Here is a 22,512-nt window from a genome sequence, read left to right on the forward strand (position 1 = left end):
TCACCCTGTGATGTCATCTGAGAATAAATGGAATATATTGGTTTATATTTCTTCACAGGAGCCAGAGAGCTTTCCTGGTTCTTTAACCACAGGACACAGCAGCCTTGAAGCTCTCCCCTCTGCTTAAACAGGTAAGACCTTATCACTTGTTAACTGGGAGTCCCACAGTCCTGTTCTGTTCTGTTCAATATGTTGTGCTCATCACCGTAGGTCTCAGCCTGAGTGTCTTCCATTAGTACATTTAGTGCATAGGCAGTGTGACTAACTCCCTTCATGTTTCTTCTCATGGTTTCACAGGAAGGGAAAATTTGGGAAAGGAGGCAGCAGAAAACAACTCATGGCTTCTGGCATATTTTGTTTTACATTGGTTCATTCCTGCCTCTCTGTCCCCTCCATTTTATTTTACTTGAAAGGCCTTTTATATCTTGCTGGTGGGAAGTGTCACACCCAGTGGAGTCTGAACACTTATCTTCCCTCCGTCAGCCTGGCAGCAACCTAGTTTACAGATCTGCAGGAAGAACACATGAGACACCTTTATTAACAGAGGGATACAATACAAAAGAAGGGGTACAGTTACTGTCTATGATGCTTGTTTGACCCTATCTGGAGTGCCCTGTCCAGCAGTAGAGACCAACCATACCGCAGAAAGGATTTTGATGAATTGGAGAAGGCAGAGCAAGGAGAACTGTGATGTTACCTGATCTCAAGAGTTTAAAATAACGCGGCTAATTAAATGAGTTGTACTTATTCTCCTCCTTGGAAAAGAAGAAACTTCGAGGAGGCCAGTTTTTAGGATTATGAGTATACATCTTATGCTGCACATGTTTGGTGGATAACTAGAGACATTAGATTTCTAGTGCTGCCACCCTCCATGGCTGTCAGTTCAGTTCAGATTACGAGCAGAGAGAGGCCTTGTTCACACTCGCAAATGGGATCAAAATCCAAGGGACAGAATATTAAATGTTAGGAAGTGGGAGGGAGCTTGGACTGAATGAACAGCCACGTGCACCTGTGCCGAGCAGATGCAAAGTGCTACCATTCCGTTTTGGTAGCATTTTGCACCGCCATTGCCCTTGCTTCGCGCAGGTGTAAATGATGGCACAAGATGCCTGGCAGTGGAGAAACAGGACCCAGAATATAGACGAATTTGAGAGATGCCTGAAGAAGGGCACTTGGGCATGTTGGGAAAAGCAGGAACATAGAATGATCCAAAGCAAGGCTGCGCTAGTTGGTACTTTCCTATTCCTAATGTGACTTGTCTTTGCTCAGAAAGGTTAGAAACCTGTGTATTGTAAATTCTTTAAAAAGTCACAGTAAAAACAGAGAGCCTGATCTTCAGCTAGTAAAAATAGTCATAGTGGCATTGTAGCAAAGTGATGACTCACCAGTGCAGCGCCTCCTGCTGGTCATCCTGGGAATTAGCTCTCCAGCATATGGAGCACCTCCTTCTGCCAGCTGCTCGCATGCCTCAGGCACCCCATGTCCCTTCTGGATTCCGGTGCCCCTTTACCTTAGGGTTCTGCCCCCAGTAGTAACCCACACTCTGGCTCTCCCCTCCCAGGGGAACCCCCACCCCTCTACCTCCACCTTGGCTCAGTGGCTACTTCCAGTCGTCATCTATCCCCCTCTCACTGGGGCAGACTGCAGTCCATAGGCGCCAACTCCGTGGGTGCTCCGGGGCTGGAGCACCCACGGGGAAAAATTGGTGGGTGCTCTGCACCCACCAGCAGCTCTCCGCTCCACCCCCCCCGGCCCAGCTTGCCTCCGCTCTGCCTCCGCCCCGGAGCATGCTGCCGCATCCTGCTTCTCCCCCCTCCCTCCCAGCCCTTGTGCCGCGAAACAGCTGTTTCGCGCGGCAAGCCTGGGAGGGAGGGGGGAGAATGCAGTGTGCTTGGGGGAGGAGGCGGGGCTGGGGCGGGGATTTGGGGAGGGGTCCAATAGAGGTGGAGTTAGGGCGGGGACTTTGGAGCAGCGGTGGGGCAGGCGGGAGCACCCACCGGCCCAGAAAAAAGTTGGCACCTGTGCTGCAGTCTGTAAACCACTCGTGGCTGGCAAGGGGGTCGGACCAGCTGCCTCTGTCTCACCCTGGACTGCCCCTCTGCAGCCTCAGTACCTGCTTTAGGCCTTGCCCATGGCCTGCAGCCTGGGGAGTTGCCAGGCTGGAACTCCCCAGCTCCTCTTGCCTTTCCCCAGCACTGCTCTACCCCTGGTACCCTTCTCTCCCAGACAGCCTGGTCCTTCTCTCTCCAGAGCCAGAGAGACACGGACTCAGCTCCTGGCTCACAGTCCTTTTATAGAGCCAGCTGTGGCCTGACTGGGGCGTGGCCCCAGCGGTGGCTGCTTCCCCAGTCAGCCTAGCCTTTCCCAAGAATGGGGTAACTGCCCCGCTCCATGCATTTACAGTAGTGGAGTTATGTCCATTTACTCCAGCTGACGACCCGAGCCGGAACAATGGACATCTCTTTGTGAAGTTAAACTTAATATATTGTTGTAGTAATTAACAAAGAATTATTATTCAGGGGACTATAGAACAGAGACAGCAAAGGCAAGCTTGGTTTTGCCGAAAGCTGATGGGTTGTGTTTTGGCTATCGTCTTGACTTTGCCAAATCCAGAGTAAATTGGGTCTTCAGCTGATGGACTATAGGATTATGGAGTATGTTATATCTTGCAAGTTTTGTCTGCTCACTTGTGACTGAAATAATGCTTGCTTACTCCCCTATAAGTAATCCATGCCCTACTTCTCAGACTACCAAGAGAATTAAAGATTTAAAATGGCAAACAACAGCCCCAGCATTAGAAAAATGCAAGTGTGGTAGTTGACAATAAAGAGTGAAAACACTTTAATAGCGTAAAAGCCATGAGAGAGAGAGAGAGAAAGAGGAGCTTACTTGACACAACACCAGATTCAACACTGCAGAACTATATTGAAGAACATACACAAACTCAGCCATATACTGAACAAAAGGAGCAATCCCCCTTTGCATATTATTTTTTCTGAACCACTCGCATCCCTTCAAGTTCATAGGTGGCATCAAGGCACAAATTTGGCTCATCTAAGTATTAAGGGATTTATTAAATTTACGCACAAGGAAAAGTCAAAATCTCTCTCTTCATTCCCTGACTCCTCCCTCTGAGCCGCCACTAGGATATAAGCCACATCAGATGGGGCAATGGTCCCCAACACCTCTGCACCATGCAGCACCCTGTCTCCTTTTGCCTTTGGGGCAGTGCAACTCCACACCTCTCGAGATGCACCTGTGCTTCCCTGGCACAATCTAGCCCTAACTGAGTTGGAGCTTTGTTTTGATAGCAGCATTTTCTGTGTCCCAGGTTCTAGGATTCTTTCATTAATATGCTGTGGGGATGATTCTGTGCTACAGCTCCTGAGAAATGCAGCACAGAAAGCCCAAACCAGCAGGAGGGGAGATGCATGGATTATGGGTTGCTGCAGAAACTGCAGCTGAAACTGCTCTCATCATGAGCTCTAATTTCTGGCAGTCTCCCCAGGACTGCCAGTGGGCTGCTCACAGCCCCAAATTCCCTCAGACTGTGCCAGGGTCTGCCAGGAGTAAGGGCAGCATACGTCTGCTTACACTGGTCCTACACTGCTCCTGTCCTTGGCAATTCTTCCTAGCCCTGGCAGATCCTGTTACTGGAGCAATGTATAGGGACTGGAATGAAGGCCAGAATCTGCCGATAAGTATTGGTATTAAAGTAAAGAACAGGCCGGTTTATTTCATACATCCTTCTTTCGTAGCTAATAATCCGCACAAAATAAAATAAACTCCAAAGTGTCCCATCCCAGCATGCATTGGTTCTCATACATAAATCTAAAGATGACTCTTCAGATACTAATTGATTGCTAGTCAGGAAAGTAGAGAAGATATGGCCGGAATTTCATAGCGTTCTCATTGAAAAAGATGCCATTAACAGGAGGCAATTTAAATAGTACACAATTGCTTTTCAAAACGTGGAAAGAACAATGCCACAGCACTTACGCTTTTTGCACAGGTCACCAATGTTAAAGAAGAAATAATGGAGCTATGGCAATTGATAGCAGCAGAGATCTCATTTATGAAACTATCAGGCCAATTTTATCTCGCTGAACATCTTTTTTTTTTATTATTATTATACTTGAAATTGTGCAGTCTCTTAGGTGTCTTTTGTTCCTGTAGTGGTTATTTTAGTCCTGACTATGGAGACAGCATCCTACCAGCAGGTACTTGGGAAAGTTTGTGGAAAAGAAGCTAAAAACCCAAAGAAAGGATAATACGCATTTGGATATTGTACAAGAGTAACCCTGGTGTTGGGTGATAGCAAAATGGAAGAAAACATAGCAAAAGCAGAAACATGTCTCTTTAAGTTACAGACCTTTCATAATGGAGCCTCTATGCAGAGTCAAGTTCTCGTAAGTAAGGATCAAGGCTTTCCTCAATAGGGAGAGTGAAGGGTTTTAAATATGATGACAACTTACTTACCTAAATGTAGGCCAGGTAACCAACTGCCTGCAAACCATTTCAAGATAACCAGAAGAATTATGCAAAAAGAAAAGGAGGACTTGTGGCACCTTAGAGACTAACACATTTATTTGCGCATAAGCTTTTGTGAGCTACAGCTTATGAAAGCTTATGCTCAAATACATTTGTTAGTCTCTAATGTGCCACAAGTACTCCTTTTCTTTTTGTGAATACAGACTAACACGGCTGCTACTCTGAAGAAGAATTATAGCACTCTCCGAAGCTATGTCAGCTTGACACTGCTAATGTCTTTGGAAAGGATTATACTTTTATTTGTGTATTGCTTATACATGCATATCTTTGTTCCTGTCTTGCTGAGTATTAGATTCACAGGAACATTGATAGAAAGGTATTAGCAAAAGTTATTCTGAGTTACAGGCTCCAGAACAGCATGAGGCCAAGATGTGTCCAATTGCATCCTTGAGTGAGGGTTTTCATGTATCGTATTTTTGTCTGAGTTAGATTGTAAACTCTTTGCACAAGAAACATCTCTTTTTTAAGTGTTCTGTAAACTGCCAGGTACATGTACAGCCTTTTACAGAAATAAAACATAACTTTCATTACAGATCTAGAGGTTCCCCTTCTGTTTGACTGGAGTGATGCAGCTGTCAAAGAGGATTTTATCTTGAGTAGTTAGAGCTGGTTGTCTTGAAATTCAGTGAAATGATGCTGATTCATGCCAGCTGTGGATCTGGCCCATAGTATCTATACATAATAAGTTTTCTTGATTTTTAGGGAAAGAGACTTCTTGAGCCTTATCTCACTGTGCCATAGGTTGTACTCATGAGCATTCAATGTCTCTGCCACAGCGTGATGGGAGGGGAAAAAATGACATAGAGGGAAGGTGAAAAAAGAGCACAGAGCAAAACATAAATTATTATTAAATTTGTGCTGCCAACTTTTTCCATGCATTTTGCCCCACCCCAAGTGTCTCTAAACCACCCTAGGGCAAGTTACTGGCAGCAGTACCCATCTGGCATGTGTTACTTGTATTTATCAGCTAATAACCCATCTGACAGACTTTGAGAAGGAATCACTCATAGTTGTCGAGAGGCAGAAAGGAGGAGGAGTGCCTATGTCCGCTGACGCTAATAAATAATAACAACAATGACGATGATTATAACTCTGCATAGTAGGCTGTCACCATCGTATTCGCCAAACTTATTTACAGCTGGGAAGCAAGGTTGTTTAGGCTAGAATTGTACAGGTGGTACCACGGCTGCAAGTTCTTCCGTAAGTGCCACAGTAGCTGATAGAAAAAAATACGTCCTTTAGTGCCGGGGGGTGGGGGGGAGCACTCTCTTAACCTCCTGTAATAAAGAGGGGAATTTGGCCCTGGGTCTTGCAAGAGTTTTCAGCTGGAGGGTGGGGTGGAAGGGTCGTTTGATTGCTGGTGGTGCCTTCAACAATAACATCTTTTGTCAGAGTTGGCGGCCAGCGGCTGGGCAGTCTGCTAATGGCACTAGGTAGAGAAGCAGCAGAAGTTGGCTCAGGACTGGTTGATGTACTCGTCTTATCTGCTAGGGCCTACTGAAGCTGTGGGGTGTTTTTTTTCTTTTTCTTTTGTTTTGCTTTTTGCATCCTCACTGGTGAAATTCACATAATACTTCATGGAAATACGAAAACAGTTTGTGGCATTAATAATGGGGTTTCACAACTGGGAACCTTCTCTTATGCACACACAAAAAATACAGTGGTTTAGGGTGAAATTCTGGCTGTGCTGTAGTCAGTGGGAGTTTCCCACTGACTTCAGTGGGGCCAGGATTTTGCCCTTTGTTTTTAGAAGAAAATCTGTGTACTTTGAGGATCTTACAGCATCAAGAATCAGGTTAGACACTTATAGAGAAAACAAGGTTATCCTGAGATAATAGTATGCATTAAAAAACAAAACTCACTAATTTTGGAAGGGATACAATGCCACATGCTTCAGGGCATAAGCCAACCACTAACTGCTGGAAATTGGGAGGTATCTTTGCCTGGAGGCAGGTTATCCTGTAACTGACCACTGCAGGGTTTCTTGCCCTTTTCTCTGAAGCAGCTGTTATTGGTGGATACTGGACTACAGGAATACTCTAATTGAATATGGCAGTTCCCATATTACTTTGTTCTTACCAGGAAGCATCATGGTATAGATGGAAATAATTATTGTCTGGAAGCAAAGCAGAAAAAAACATGGAAAAGAAGTGGCTTTTTTATTCCACTTTTGAAAAAGCTTGAAATGGCTTTTTATATTTTATTTTTATAATAAGATATTAGTTCAGTAAACTATAAAAAGAAATCTAGTAATTGTAGAAAATGCGATGCTCTGGACTAAATCTGAATTTCATAGGGTTAATCTGGAATATTAGGAGGTACCCCAAAGAAATGGATAGCAGTAGTGAGAGTTGTTATAAGTATTCTCTTAACCTTCCCCCCTTAATGCAATATATTAGAAGAACAGATGTCTGAACCATAATGTTCTTTCCAGAATAGTAGATGAAAGGAAGCCCTTCGTAGTCATGACAAAAAGTCATTATAGCTGTCGCTCTTAAGACCAGTTATTTTCTTCATTGTTAATACCTCCCACACTTTGTTGGTCCCTTTTTCCTATGTAGGAACATGTGGGTTGGGTCAGTTTATGGTTAAGACAATTTCAGCAACCAGAGGAGGAAAATAAAGGCTGGGGGAGGGGACATACATCATTATTCTGTTTCAGCTGATATCTACACCACCTTCTGCCACATTGATGTTAAGGCAGGTTATTTTCCTGTAATTTTGCTTCTTAATGAGTAATCACATCCCTCCCCAAGAAACTGAACTAGAGGGATTTGTGATTTGTGAACTAGAGAGATGTCTGGTTGATGTTCAACCCTTCCCTATCCCCAGGCGTGATGCAGAAGATCTCGGCTAGATTTCATGGTGTCTTGGATCATCTACCTGTATAAACCCCGGGCCATTCATTCCCTTCCTGGCAAATTGTTGTGTGATGTTATTCACTACCGTACTATCTGGTCTCCCTGCGGTACTTCGCTACCCGTACTGCTCAACCAAAGCCTTCTCTCGTTTGCCCCCCATTCCTCCCTTTTTCTTTAAATGATTGCGCCCATCTTTTCCTGGGGGTAAATATTGGTTTGTTTTTTAAAATATTTCTTGACTTCAGTTAAGCTACTTACACAAAAATAGACTTCCTTTACTTGGTTCTGTGTGATGTTAATGAAAACAAAACCGAAAAGTAGTCCATCAGATTAATCACAGTGAATCAGGAAACCGGCTACTATGAACCCTTTTCCATATTCTTATTATGCCTTATGATTTATTGCTGCAATAGTTTTATTGTTACTATTTATTATTATTTATTATTATTTTGAATTGCTGTAGTGCCTAGGAACCTCAGCCATTCAACAGGACCCCACTGTGCCAGGTGCTGTACAAACACAGAACAGAAAGACAGTCCCTGCTTCAAGAAGCTTACAGTCGAATATAAGGCAAGAGACAACAGGTGGCAACAGAGAGACCAGTGGGCAAGCTTCATGTTTAGTATATCTCCTTTGGCTTAAATTGAGTTACCTCGGGGATTAGTTTGGTCTAATATAGCAACAAGCCAATTATTATCACAGCTCCAAAATTTTGCATATTGACCAGTTGGGCAACATAGCTCAAATAAATAAAAAACTAACCTAAAGAGTGGCCTGACATTTGAATCAAAATGATTTTTTTGAGGTTCAGCATATTCGGTTATCTCGTTTCAACTAGAAATGAAGGTACCAAAAGGGGTCAAGAAAGCCTGTTCTAATGCTATTTCTGGCTTGAACAAAACATGACAATACTGATAAGCTCATGAGAAAATCTCAACAGAATGAGCCTGTCAACCTGATTTCCAGCTCAAAGATGTTCAGGTACATTTGTGCCTCTTGTAGATAAGCATCTATACTGTTGAATGTCTGAGTCTACAACTTGGATTCAAATCCAGTCTGAATTTGTCCCATCACTAGAGACTATGATGCAAAACATTTAAACACATGATTGCAGTATTTGTGGGCTTTGAAAACCTATTGTATAATTGTGGCGAAGGAGTGGCAAAAGGGAAAGTCCCATAGAAACAGTGCAAAAGGAGCAAACCAGTGGGTCTTGTTGTAAGAAACAATCAAGAACCCCCCTCAAACCTGAAATAAAAGTCATTCTTACTGATTTGTTTTACAGTAGCACAGGGGCGGGCAAACTTTTTGGCCTGAGGTCCACATCAGGTTTCCAAAATTGTATGGAGGGCCGGTTAGGGGAGGCTGTGTCTCCCCAAACAGCCAGGCGTGGCCCGGCCCCCACCCCCTATCCGACCCCCCCACACTTCTGCCCCCTGACGGATCCCCTGGGACTCCTGTCCCATCCAACCCCCCTGTTCCCTGTCCCCTGACAGCCCCCCACCGGGACTCCTGCCGCATCCACCACCCCCTGCTCCCTGACTAGCCTTCCGGGCCAGGAGCCAGGCAGGAGGGTCCCTCAGGCCAGATGTGGCCCATGGACTGTAGTTTGCCCACCTCTGCAGTAGCATCTAGAGGCCTCAGCTGAATTGGCAGCCCTAACACACACAGTAAGAGACAGCGCCTCCCACAAAGAGCTTACCATCTAAAGAGGCAAGACAGACAAAGTAAACATTATTATCTGCATTTCCTCAGATGGGGAACTGAGGCATAAGGACACTTGGGGCTTGTCTATTGAATGTTTAGTTGGCAGCAAGCTTGCGTGTAAATCTACCCTGCACAAGCCTCCTGCGCTTTGCTGTCCGTGTACACCCTGCTGATGTGCATTAACAGTTCATTAATGCACTTTAATCTAGACCTGTTTCAAAGACGACTAGATCAAAGTGCATTAACAGTTTCAGCAGGGTTTACATGGACAGTTAGAACATGGAAGGTTAGTGGGGGTAGATTCACACCCCAGCTTGCTGCCAACTAAATGTTCATTCAGACAAGCTTTCAGTGATTTGCTGAAGGTGACACCGCAGGTTGGTAGATGAACCCAGATCTCCTGAGTCCTGCTGCAGGGCTTTAACCATAAATTTATCCTTCCTTTTCTAAAGAGTGCTTATATTGTAGGGATGAACATAGTAAATATACAGTGGCGTAAGTGAGAGGAACACCTTGCAAAACTTTCCATTTAAAAGTGACAATCTTGAAATCAGTTTAATAGGTGCAGGGCTTTCAGCAGAGGATGAAAATACTCAGTTGTCTGAGAATCCTTCGGCTAATTTTGGTCAATTACTTCCGGCTGATGCCTAACAGAAGAAGGCAAATTACCAACAAATCAGAATCTTAGCCATCTAGAGATAACAAAGGGGAAATCTCTTTAAACACAGTACCTCATAATTGCTAATGTCATTAATCTCCTGGAAAATCCATGTCTAAGAAGAATAAACTTGAGGTTTTTTTCTTGAACACAAAAGAGAAGAAGACTTTGTTTTTTAACACGCTGAGGCCCTGGGAGATTGTAACATTCTCCTACCTAACGTTAATCTAATAAGGGCATGATCCAATGCTCATTGAAATCAGTAGGAAAACTCCCACTGATTTCAGTGGGCATTGGATCAAGTTTTGATTATCTTGATAGGGCCCAGTTTTGCCCTCAAATTACATCTGGGTGTAAAGCCTTTAGAACTCAATGGAAATTATACCTATGTGTAGCTGAAGGCAAAATTGGGCCCATACTGCAGTTTACAAGTAGTAACCTAGTTCCAGATTCTAAGATGGCGTAAATCAGGGTAGCTCCATTGTCTTCACTGGCTCTGCATTGATTTATACCCGTGGAAAATCTGGCCCTACAGTTTACTACAAGAAGATTGACTGTGGAAGTGTTAAAAATGGTCTCGTAGCTGCATAATTTATAATTTTGCCTAATTTAAAGGGTTCCCATATTTTCATAGACCATCAGAGTGTAAATTTTTTTAAAAAATTGTTCACCAATAAATACAATATTGTACTTTCAATTTAAAACAAAACTCCAAACCCAACACACAAAAATTAACAAATAGAATAGAAACCAGAATGCATCATACTTATGACATATCTGTTGCATCGCCAAAAACATAACGTGTGCCGTCCTGACTGGCTGCCAGATTTGAAAACACCATTAGCATAAGCAATAGCCCTTTTGTTTTCAAGCCAGCTCCTCCATGGAACGTGCGTGTCTGTGTATATGCCCCATAAATGTAATATTGTGTGACAGTATTGGATGAAAGCTGTTCTGTCAGCTAAATATTTTCCAGAGGAAGGTATTCAGCAAAATAAATCTGTCTGGGCATTTCTGCTGCCTGTTGCTGCAGAATGTTTTGGAGCTTATGAAAATACTGCAATGCAGCAAGTGTACTGTCATTTGCTTTTCCTTAAAGGTTAAAAGTGAATTTTTGTTGTTTGTTGTTGTTTTTTCCCCCCCTGCCAGCATGTGGGTGGCATTTTAATCAAGTTCTCATGGTAACCAACATAATTTAAAAGTGGTGGATCCAACAGAAAACTGGTCTTTTTCAATATGTTTAAAGTGGGTGTTAAGTCAGTGTTGTCAGTTATTTCAAGTGTCTCTGGTACAGAGATGATGAGAAAAGAAAAATGAGATAAAGTGTTACTGACTGCGGAAAATCTCGATGATCTCTTCCCCAGGTCTTATTGTCACACATTTTTCAAGAGCGTGTGATTAAAAATAAAACTATGTGCTACTTAAGTCTTTTCTTCTCGGTGGATTCTGGCACTGCAGGTACAGCATGCAGTAGGTCATGTCATGTCTTTAAATTGCTAGCACAGGCAACTTTATGCAAAGGTATTTGTGTTTGCTACTTAACAATATGTGCATTCATCAAAATTAATATGGAAATGCTTGGAACCGGAGAACCCTACTTGAGAGAGGGTTTTTTGTTTGGTTGTTTTTTTTGCTGTTTATAAACAGACAGACACAGAAGCAAATTGTTGTGGGCTGTTTAAAAAAACAAAACAAAACAGAAGAATTGGAGTATCAAAGGTGGATGCTTCCCCTTTATTTGTAAAAAACCTTTGAAATAGTGGAATCGTTATGTACGAGTGTTGCACATGGCATTTAGAGATTACATGCACTTCAGCTTGTGTCTGTTCCTTTGCAGCACATAATATAAATGTGTTAAATGTCATTCTGTGCTTTATGCTTAGAGGGAAGGGGTTAAACACCTAGTAAATCTCAGCCACTCTATCAGTGATGCTACAAAGTTGCGCGGGGTAATTGTATGCAGGTAAATCATCCTATGCATGCCTAGGTATTTGCAGGATCAAGGTCTAGGGCTATGTCCTCACTGCAAAAAAAAAAAAAAAAAAAGTGGGGAGGGGCGCTTAGTGGGATAACTAGCACACATTCGCTATCCTGTTGTGAAATTCTAGTGGAGACAAGACACTGTAGTTTTTACTTTGAGGTGGGTAGGCAAGGTCAACACTATACCCTGCCCACAGTTGACCTTGTCTACTTGACTTCACGGTGAAATTACAGGTGCCTTGTCTCCACTAGGATTTTACAGCTGGGTAGCTAATGCATGTTAGCTATTCTGCAATGAAAACCCACCCTTTTGGGCAGTGAAGACAAAGCCTAAATCTTCAGAAAATGACCACAAATGGGATTTACAAAGATATTAGGATAGAAGGTGTGGAAGAGTACAGCTGGTTAGGGAATGGGGAGGGACAACACCATCTTGAATTCAAGAAATATAGCTCCCAACACCTGCTTGAGCTCCTGCATAGCAGACATACCATTTTTCTTCCGTGCAGCAAGGCCCCTAGATCCATTACCATGGGTAATCCATTCCCTGGGTCATCTTGTGGCTCGTGAGGCAGAACCAGACCTGTCAGTCACTGGCAAGGAAGGAGAGCCCACCCTCCTGAAAACCTCCACCTGTTCTGTTCCACCTCTTCAGCTACTTGTGGGCTTTTTAGATCCTTCTGCTAAAGAGGAGCTCTTTGTTTCTTAACAAAATTTTAAATGGGTATTCCCCTAACCCCACTCACCTATTTCAGTTTTCTCTTTAGCTGTCAGTTTGGGCCTTGTATGGGGACGCTGTCCCCATTGATCTGCAGTGATGGGCACTTAGCAAATAATAAAAATAACGAGGCACTTGTCATGTGTATTGTACAGTAGCTCTTTACTCAAGCCCTTTGTGCATCCAAGGTGTGGTGTCTTGTGTCACTGGAAAGAATCCCTCTAGTTGGTTGGACACTTTTTCTTTGTGATGGAAACAGAAAATATCTCTTTCTCATATAGGAAACGGCAACTGGGCCTGACCCACTCTCACTAAACAACATTGTGGCCATGGCTGTGCAGCATGTCTACTTTCAAAGTCTGTACAGCCGGCCTTCCAGTCTTCACAGCAAAAGCATTTGGATGGTTGACATCTGAAACCCAACTATGTCTTTTATGACTTCCCAAGAAACCTCAATTCCCTAATAAGACAGATGTTTTATGTCAAGTCTGGAAGGTGTGGATATCACGTTTTTGGTTACCCTGAGCTTGGCAGAGGATTTTCATTTCTCTATCTGTAACACGTGTCACTTCCCATTCTACCCAGTGAAAATCTTCATAAATTGCTCTGAACCAAAAGAAGCCTGAAATGTGATGATGGCTGCAGAGTTCTGGCCTACCTGCATCAAATGAGGTGACTTTTTAAAGGAATAATAAGGAATCACTTCAAGACAAAACTTCTAGCTCTTGGAACATTTTCACAGAACTCTTACAAAGCACCAATTTAAATCCTAAATACCAATTGGAAGTGCTCAGCTTGCATGGAATGAACTTTGATCTCCACACTGCTTCAGAAACAGGAGCTTTACATTTTCATTCGCCTTTCTGTTTAGTGCTATACATTATATAGTTTGAATAGACCTACCTGAGAAACAGCTATGGAGACCATATATGTGTATATGTACTTTCCTTTGTTCTGAATGGTGTAGCAATATGCTAAGTGTAGGGTTCTGCACAAGGCCATGATAGAAAAACGTCCTGCCACCCTCCAGCTCTGTTTCCTCTGAAAACCTCCCCAAGTTTAAACTTCGGCTAAGATAATACCGACAACAGATATGGAAACGGTAAGATGAATTTTGCACCGTCTGTAAATTGGGTAGAAAAATCGTGATGCTTGTCTCGCTCACCAACAGAAGGTGGTCCAATAAAAGATATAAAAGATATTACCTCACCCAGTTTGTCTCTCTCATATCCCGGGACTGACATGGCTGCAGCTTGCTCCAGAACAGCAACCCATAATTCAGAAGGTGCAAGCTCCTAGTAAAACAGGGCCATGTGCTCAGGAAAATCATCATGCTAATTTGTTAGCTCAAAAAGAAGCCTGTGGTGGGATTCTATGGAAGGAACCCAGGCAAATAAATCCCATGGCAAATTCAAATTTAACCCCAACAGGAGCAGCAAAAGAGCAATTCAACCAAGGGCTACCAAATCTAAAGAATCAGAAAATAGTGAAAATCATCAGATAGTTGGTAAAGAATTGTTAAAAAGCAAATTAATATACTGCTGGTTTGTTTTCGTTCAGGCATTTTGTTAGATATTCAAGCTGCAGAAAAATGAAATTCATACGGTGACTCGCCTTCCCATTGTTTCATGTTCGCTGCCAAAGGAACTTCTGCCTGGCCTGGGTGCATATTTCTTTCTAACAGCCGCACAGTATCCCTGAATGATTTTTCCACTTCTGGAAATTCTGGTGGCAACATGTTCCATAAGACTCTGTCTACAGGTAACTGTAAAATCTTAACCCAATCCTCTTCATCTAACCAGAACAACTTCACTACCGTTTCTAAATGTGCCACGTGGGCAGCCACTGGATCTCCTTTTTTCATTGGCCCTACCATTTTTTCAGTGGCTTCTGAGGTTTTTACATTTGTCACCATGACTATTGGAGAGAGATGATTACTGGATTTTACTAGTCTCACATTAGAAATTGATTCTCTCTTCTCCTTCACAGTTCTATTGTGGAGTCTGGGTATCTTTTCCTCTAGAGGAATTGGAATCTCCCAAGTGTGGGCAACTTTAACAGTAGATAGTTTAGATGTAGGGTTTTGCTGTAACCATTTACATTTTCTTTTGGCTGGGATAGGTGTCTGTACCTTAGGACCATCTGGCATTGGCATGGGTTTCTGTGGAGATTCTGCTTTTGGCTCTAAAGTGGCTTGGGGTACAGTGGGCATATCAGATTCAAAATGAATTATGCCACTTGTTCTTTTCATCATTCCTTCTGACTTAATCGATTTAGAGAGATCAAAAATATTTGCTGGAATTTCAGGTTGGCAAAGACTTTCGTCTTTCCTGAGAGCTACTGATATTTAAGATTGCCCTCTTACAGGCCTTCACAGCACCTTCTATCGTTTCCTGAGTTTCTTGTAACAAATGGCACAATTGTGGATATGTTTGTGACATGTCTGGCTTACTTATTCTTTGTCCCTCTTTCATCTCACTCTCACAACAGTTACTCATTGCTGCTCATTTCATTTCTTGTCTTAAACCTGCAATATTTAATTTCTTATCAAAACTTCCATTCAAAACATTTTACGACTTGCTTTTTCCTTGCTTCACTACTGACAGTTTCTTCGAATCCCCCATTCTCTCCTTCCGAATCCTCTATTCCTAACCCTCCAGATTGTTCAGTTTCCTGCTGTTCTTCCTGTCTCAGTTTAGCTCTCAGTCTGGTAAGTGGGGGTGAGATTCGACCTCCACTTGTGGGTAGTTCTTCCCCAGGTCCTACCAAAGCAACTGAAATAGCTGGAATTATATTTAGAACATACACATGTGGCAACTCCATCTCCATACAATTATCCTCCTCATCTACTTGAGGTATCTGCTTATTCTCACCTTCAGTATCTATTACCTGATGATAGGTATTCTCCAGAATGTCACAAGTTTGTTCTAATGCCTGTGTTCTGTGAGAGGTTTCAGAGTAACAGCCGTGTTAGTCTGTATTCGCAAAAAGAAAAGGAGTACTTGTGGCACCTTAGAGACTAACCAATTTATTTGAGCATGAGCTTTCATGAGCTACAGCTCACTTCATCGGATGCACGATGTTTCCACGGTATGCATCCGATGAAGTGAGCTGTAGCTCACGAAAGCTCATGCTCAAATAAATTGGTTAGTCTCTAAGGTGCCACAAGTACTCCTTTTCTTTTTGTGTTCTGTGAGCTAGCTCTGCTATTCTCACTTCTTGAACATCCATGCCTCATTGCTCTGTCTCTCCACATCAGAATTTCATAACCAGCCTTTTGAATTGTAACTTGCTGTAGCTTAGGTCTCTTGCCAAACTGTCCCTTCGATCAAGGAGTATGGAATTTACCTCTCTTGTCCTGCTAAGCTGTTCTCTCAATATGTTATAAGTTTCCTGCTCTCTGAACAAGACTTGTCTCGTCTCTTCCAGTTCCTCAACCTTCCTCTTAAATCTTCTCCCCGGGATATTACATGCAATGTATACACGATCCCTAGCTATTCTTTTCACCTCTTGAGATTTTTTTCTTTACTTTTTCCTTCTCAGAGAGGGAACACATTAAATTCCAAGCATCTCTATGGGCCCACAGGAGGCCGCTGCTTGGTCTCCTAGCTAATCCCCCCATGGGTTTTGATGTAGTCTTGCACAAAGCCCTCCAGGAATGTTTGTGGGTCTGTTAAAACACATACAAATATCTGAATGGATAATTTATTCTGTTACATACTTTCCTTAGAAAAATAATAGAAGGCATCCCTGACTTGCTCCTGATAAATATCTTATAGGGATTTCTCGATTTGAGAAGGGCTTGTGGTGCTTACTTCTCCTTCAGCTGTTTTACAGCTGGAGTACACCGAGAGGAGGGGTGGTGACCAAGGTAACCCCCCAAAGTTTTCCTTGATCCTCCGTCAGTGGCCCAGTCCAGAGGAGTCTAAAATTCGTGGACCTTATTAACAAATTTGGGGAGCTTATTACTGACAGATGACTGTGAACCGTCTGACTCACTCTGCCACGCCTGATAGGGTTTCTACAAGCAAAACAACATGCAAGCAAGCAAAAGCAGGAACTCTCCCTTTTAGTTCATAATAACTTTTGACCTATATATATATTTTTCCCTCAAACCTTTGTTTCCTATTGGTTTCATGTGTTCTTCATGGCCCTGCTGTCGGGCACCAAATTTGTAGCCTTTTATTCTATTTAATGTTAATCATACTTTAGTGAGTTCAGCTCTGGCAGCTACAGTCTCAAGTTGAACAGAGTTATCTCTGTTTGTTCTGGATCCAGAGTTAATAGGAACACATAAAACCATAGGCAAATAACACACACAATTATAAGAGCATACATTTTTAGTAGTTTTATTAAAGTTACCAACAAAGCTATAAATGTCACAGCATATACAATTCCTAAAGATAAATACAATGTACCAGTTATACCTACAGACATACTCACATCCTCTTAGATGGTGTTAAAGTCTGTTTGCCCTCTTATGGATTGACCATCAATATGGGAGTGGTTCCTGCTGGAGTTTCCTCCCGGAAACTCAATTTTCCTGTTCTGGGCACCCTTTTTTATACCGTGATTCTGTCTATACCTACATTCTATGTATATACATGAAAGTGTCAACCCTCTCTTTCTTATTGGTTTGTGTCTGCTGGAAACACAAGAAACCCTGAATTTTATAGGCTGGGTAGATTCTTATTAACATTGACCTACCACCTTTATCCTGCAGTTAGGGCACGTATTAGAGACAATATTTGTTGTTACGTTACAGTATTTTATAATTTAAATATAATCTTTCCAGCTATACTTTCGCAATATTACCAGTTGGTACCTCTTTCCCATCATTTTTTGGGTTATTTCTCGGTTATTGACTTGCGCCATCATTTCTTGTCTCCAAGGCCTAAAATAACTAAGCTAAAGTCTAGCAGGCCTCAGTCTACAGATTTTTGCATTTCAGCTTGTTTTACTTATGTCTATTACATAGTTTCTCTAAATACTGATCAATGTTGTACTTTTATAATTCTACGAATCAACTCTGATAAAAATACAGTGAATATATGTAATATAACATATTGATTGATCATAACATCACACAATAAATGAATACTGAATTAAAATAATTGGCTACGGGGAAGAGAGGGAGTTGGCTGCTGTAGCAGCTGGAGGGGATGCAGCCTTGTGATTGCTCTGTGTAGGACAGGAGAGAGATGAATCACATTTTCCTCCCTGTGAAAGAGCATAGACATCCCAAAGCGCCCAGCTTCATAAGGGGCTTCATACCTAGCTATCCCTCACCAGAACAGTTCCTCCAGCAGAAGGCAATGGGAAGGGAAAGGAGACGGAGCATCTGTCCCAGCCATCCATCAGCCACCAGGGAGCAGGGACAGCCAGGCTGCCTAGGCCTGGACAAAGAAAAGCAAGAGCGTCCCAACACTCCACAATCTAGAGGGAACAAATATCTACAAGCCTCACCCATCAGGTTTCCCTTTAATCAGAAATGAGGGGAAGGTCACGGCCTTCAAGAGAAAGGAGGAGGAGATATCACCACAGTGAATACTGTGTGCCCTACTCTATTGGTTAGGAAAGGACTCCGGCATGGGCCCAGACAAGTGAATTATTACCCAGCGTGAAGAGTTGTCGGGTCTGCTACAGTTATCAGAACCCCAGTGCAAAGCAGAGGCTGCATATCATCCATCTGAGATTTGCAGGTAGGGGGGCAACCCCCTTTTTTTATCCTTGTGGGATTCTCATGTGCGTCATTAAACTTCCATATGAACAGAAAATTTAAAGACTGGGCCTCTTTTGAGAGGAGAGGAGTAAGAGGTGATACAATAAAGTTATAAAAATGGTAGACGGGGAACTTCTAATCGCCCTTTCTCACAATACAAGGAAAAGGAGACATTCAGTGAAACTGAAAGGCAGAATATTTAAAACTGCTAACAGTTGTACAGCACATCAGCTGGGTCACCTCTGCTGGGAGCCTGCTGTGGAATCTTGCAAAAAGAAAAGGAGGACTTGTGGCACCTTAGAGATTAACCAATTTATTTGAGCATAAGCTTTCGTGAGCTACAGCTCACTTCATCAGAGGCATTCAGTGGAAAATACAGTGGGGAGATTTATATACACAGAGAACATGAAACAATGGGTGTTACCATATGCACTGTAACAAGAGAGTGATCACTTAAGGTGAGCTATTACCAGCAGGAGAGCGGGGTGAGGGGAAAACCTTATGTAGTGAATCTTGGTCACTATTTAAAACATTCTCCTGGGCTTGAACCAATGCATCCCTGGAAGGCGGATCAAGTCCTGAGTATAAAAGTGAAAAAAATCATGGGCATTCATCTTGATCTTCCACCTCTAATGCAGAAGAAGTCTTCCTACAGTTCTTTACACCTTCAGTTTCACATCGTACTGATAGACTCTGGTCTGCAATATAACTTCCAGAGCACGGCTAGTAGTCGCCATGGTTCCAAAGAGCTTGTCGGAATGTGGCAAAACATTTACCTTCTATAATTATTCATGAAATAAATATACTGTCTCTCTCTCTCTTTCATGCTTTTCCAAACATAACATACTCACCTATTCAAATACTTTCCATGAACTTAACATTTCATTGTAGGTGGCCCAATAGCTCCACCTATTTTTAAGGTTGCCTGACACTTCCTATTAGAAGGCACTGTTTTCAGTTGCTTATAAATTTTCCCAACTTTAACTGTTTGGGCTGAAATTTTCCATACCAGTGTCTGCCTCAGATTGATTTTTTTTTTAATTTCATCAAAAACAAATCAGCTGTTTCTCAGAATGAGGCTGGGGAAAACTGTCACTGAGGAGAGGGAGACCGGGTCTGGTTGGGCAAGGAGCCTGGTGGCTCAGAGGGATGGCACGCTGGGACTAGTTGGGGGAAGGAGGAGTGAAGACTAGGACCAGAAGCTGATGAGGTAAACAGGGAGGGGACTGGGAGCCAGTTAGTTTGTGGGGGAGCACTGAGATGGATGAGGAACTAAGGGGAGGCATGGAGAATGGAACTAAGCATCAGTGGGCGGGGGGACAGATCTAACAAGGAGCTGGTTGCAGGGGGAGAACTTGGATGGGCTGGGTAAAAAGATTGGGACAAGGAACCAGGGAAAGGATGGGGGAGCCTGGGAGGTGAGGAGAGGGAGACACAGCTTAGATGAGGAAACAGGAGGTGGGAACTGGGACTGGCAGGACAAGGGGACTGGAAGTGGGTGCAGGGAGGGGGAAGGCACTGGGAGTTGGGAGGGATGGAAGAAGGGAGATTGGGACTTGGACAGCAAACCTAGATGGGTAGACTAGGAATAGCTGGACAAGGAGATTGAGACTGGGATGAGAAGCCTGAGGAGTGGAGACTGGGACTGGGTACAAAATGAGAGTGGGATTGGGGCAAGGAGGTAGGGGGATAGGGAAGAGACAGAACTAGGACAGGGACAGGTTTGATGGCAGGGTGCAGAACGGCTCAAGCCTGAGGAAGATGTGAAGAAGAGACTGTGCCCACTAGAGTGCATTCCCCTCCAGAGCCAGCCTTGGCACCCAAGATCCCCAAGTCCCACCATTCACCCACCAGCTAAGTATGTCCCTTCCCTCCCCGATGCTCGTCCACAGTGAGGATGACACCCTACCATTGTTATTGTTTACACCAGTGTCTCAGTTCACAGAGATCTGTGTGGTGGAGCTACAGTTTTCAACCCTTCTGATGACGTGTGTGTGGGCGTCATATGATAACACATGATGGAATTGTTCTGTTTTTTCCGTTTGTTTTTTAAAAGAAAATTTACACACCACAAATAACAGTAAAATAACATTATTAAGGTTCAGAGTCAAGTGCTCAAAAGTTAGGAAATGCCAGAATTAAGGTTGCCCGTGTGGTACTGGGAAGTCATTTAGACCAAACTTTTCACAGCTGGTCACTAATTGTTTGCCCTACCTTTTCTGGACACACAATTTGAGTCCCTGGTTTGCAAAACTGAGCATTCACAGCTGCAGGTGAAGTCAACAGGAGCTGTGTTAAACTCTGGAAGTGTCATTGTCATAAATATAAAGGGAAGGGTAAACACCTTTAAAATCCCTCCTGGCCAGAGGAAAAACCCTTTCACCAGTAAAGGGTTAAGAAGCTAGGATAACCTCGCTGGCACCTGACCAAAATGACTGATGAGGAGACAAGATATTCTCAAAGCTGGAGGGGGGGAGAAACAAAGGTTCTCTCTGTCTGTGTGATGCTTTTGCCGGGAACAGAAAAGGAATGGAATCTTAGAATTTAGTAAGTAATCTAGCTAGATATGCATTAGATTCTGTTTTGTTTAAGTGGCTGAGAAAATAAGCTGTGCTGAATAGGATGTGTATTCCTGTTTTTGTGTCTTTTTGTAACTTAAGGTTTTGCCTAGAGGGATTCTCTGTGTTTTGAATCTGATTACCCTGTAAGGTATTTACCATCCTGATTTTACAGAGGTAATTCTTTTATTTTTTTTCTTCAATTAAAATTCTTCTTTTAAGAACCTGATTGCTTTTTCCTTGTTCTTATGATCCAAGGGTTTGGGTCTGTATTCACCTATGCAAATTGGTGAGGATTTTTATCAAGCCTTCCCCAGGAAAGGGAGTGTACGGTTTGGGAGGATTTTGGGGGGAAAGATGTTTCCAAGCGGGCTCTTTCCCTGTTATATATCTGTTAGACGCTTGGTGGTGGCAGCAATAAAGTCCAAGGGCAAAAGGTAAAATAGTTTGTACCTTGGGGAAGTTTTAACCTAAGCTAGTAAAAATAAGCTTAGGAGGTTTTCATGCAGGTCCCCACATTTGTACCCTAGAGTTCAGAGTGGGGATAGAACCTTGACAGTCATATAAGGCTAAGTACTCTGAAAAATAAAGTCCTAGGTGTCTCACATTGGATACCCAAAATTTTGGATACTTTGATGTTAATCTTTCCCTGCCTCAGCTCCTCAAATGTTGATAATACCATCCTCTCAACTCACATGGGTGTTGTGAAGATAAATTATTTCGTGTTTGTGAAGCACTCAAATATTATAGTTGTAAGCGTCATAGAAAAGCCCATGAGGAAATTAATAATTCTGTCTGCAGGATTTGGAAAGTGTTAAGGAAGTAAGGCCTGGGGCCAAACACGGAATAATGATGAGAAAACAAAATATTGAATAGCTACTCATGAAGTGAACACTGTCCATCCTACGCACTGAATGAGTCAGCAGTTTGTGGAAAAAATAGTATATGACCACGCAATTAAAGAGTGCATTATAATACATACTATTACTCCTGAGGGGATTCTGCGCCAAAAAATTAAAAATTCTGCACACAATATTTTAAAATTCTTCAAATTTTATTTGTCAAATAAATGTGTAGGCTTCAGCATGTCATTAGGGAGCACAGGACACTGGCTGCACAGAAGTGGGGGATCATTGTGCAGCTTGCCGACAGCACATGGACTCAGCGGTGAGGCTGCACCCCCTCCCTGACACAGCACAAGGACCGGGCCTGACCCAGGGCCTGTCCTGTGCCAGGTGCACCGGGTGTGGGCAGGAAGGCTCAGTAAGGCAGGATCCAAGTATGGAGGGGCTTAATGTGAGGAGATCCAGTTGTGGGTTGAGAGGGTTCTGTGTGGGACAGTGTGGGTGACACAGTGGGGGATCCAGGTGCAGGGGGATCTGGGTTCAACAGTAATGGGACTCTGTAGGGGGGTCAACGTGAAGGTGGTTGGGACTCAGCGGGAGGGGTCTGGGTGTGGGGGGATAGAGCTCAGCAGGAGGGTCTCGGTGTTGGGGGTTCAGTGGGGGTCCAGATGCTGGGGGAGTGGGGCTTGGTGGGGTTGGGATCCAGGTGTGGGTGGCTCATTGGGGTGGTCCAGGTGCAGGGGGAGTTGGGCTTATCAAGGGGGTTCTGAGTGTGGGGGCGTGAGGCTTGGTGGGAGGGTCTGGGTATGAGGGGGGTCTAGATGCATGGGTGTTGGGTGGATGGGGGAGCAGCTCCCTGTACAGAGTTCCCTTCCCCTGCAACTGAGGAGCAATGGGTTCAGGAAGCGGGGG

General features: G+C 43.3%; 1 protein-coding gene across 22 annotated transcripts in view; it reads left to right on the top strand.

The window, feature by feature from the left end:
• MAP2 (microtubule associated protein 2) overlaps nt 1-22,512 on the top strand; it is a 341,433-nt gene that overhangs the window by 195,107 nt on the left and 123,814 nt on the right. For 21 of the 22 annotated variants that reach the window (XM_073306661.2, XM_073306670.2, XM_073306672.2 and 18 more), the window contains one exon: nt 59-131. The exons of the other annotated variant lie outside the window; for it this stretch is intronic. The gene's annotated coding sequence lies outside the window, so the exon portion shown is untranslated. The remainder of the gene's footprint in view (nt 1-58; nt 132-22,512) is intronic. 22 annotated transcript variants of the gene reach the window in all.

Source organism: Lepidochelys kempii, chromosome 11, assembly GCF_965140285.1.
Source record: "Lepidochelys kempii isolate rLepKem1 chromosome 11, rLepKem1.hap1, whole genome shotgun sequence".
Lineage (NCBI taxonomy): Eukaryota > Metazoa > Chordata > Testudines > Cheloniidae > Lepidochelys > Lepidochelys kempii.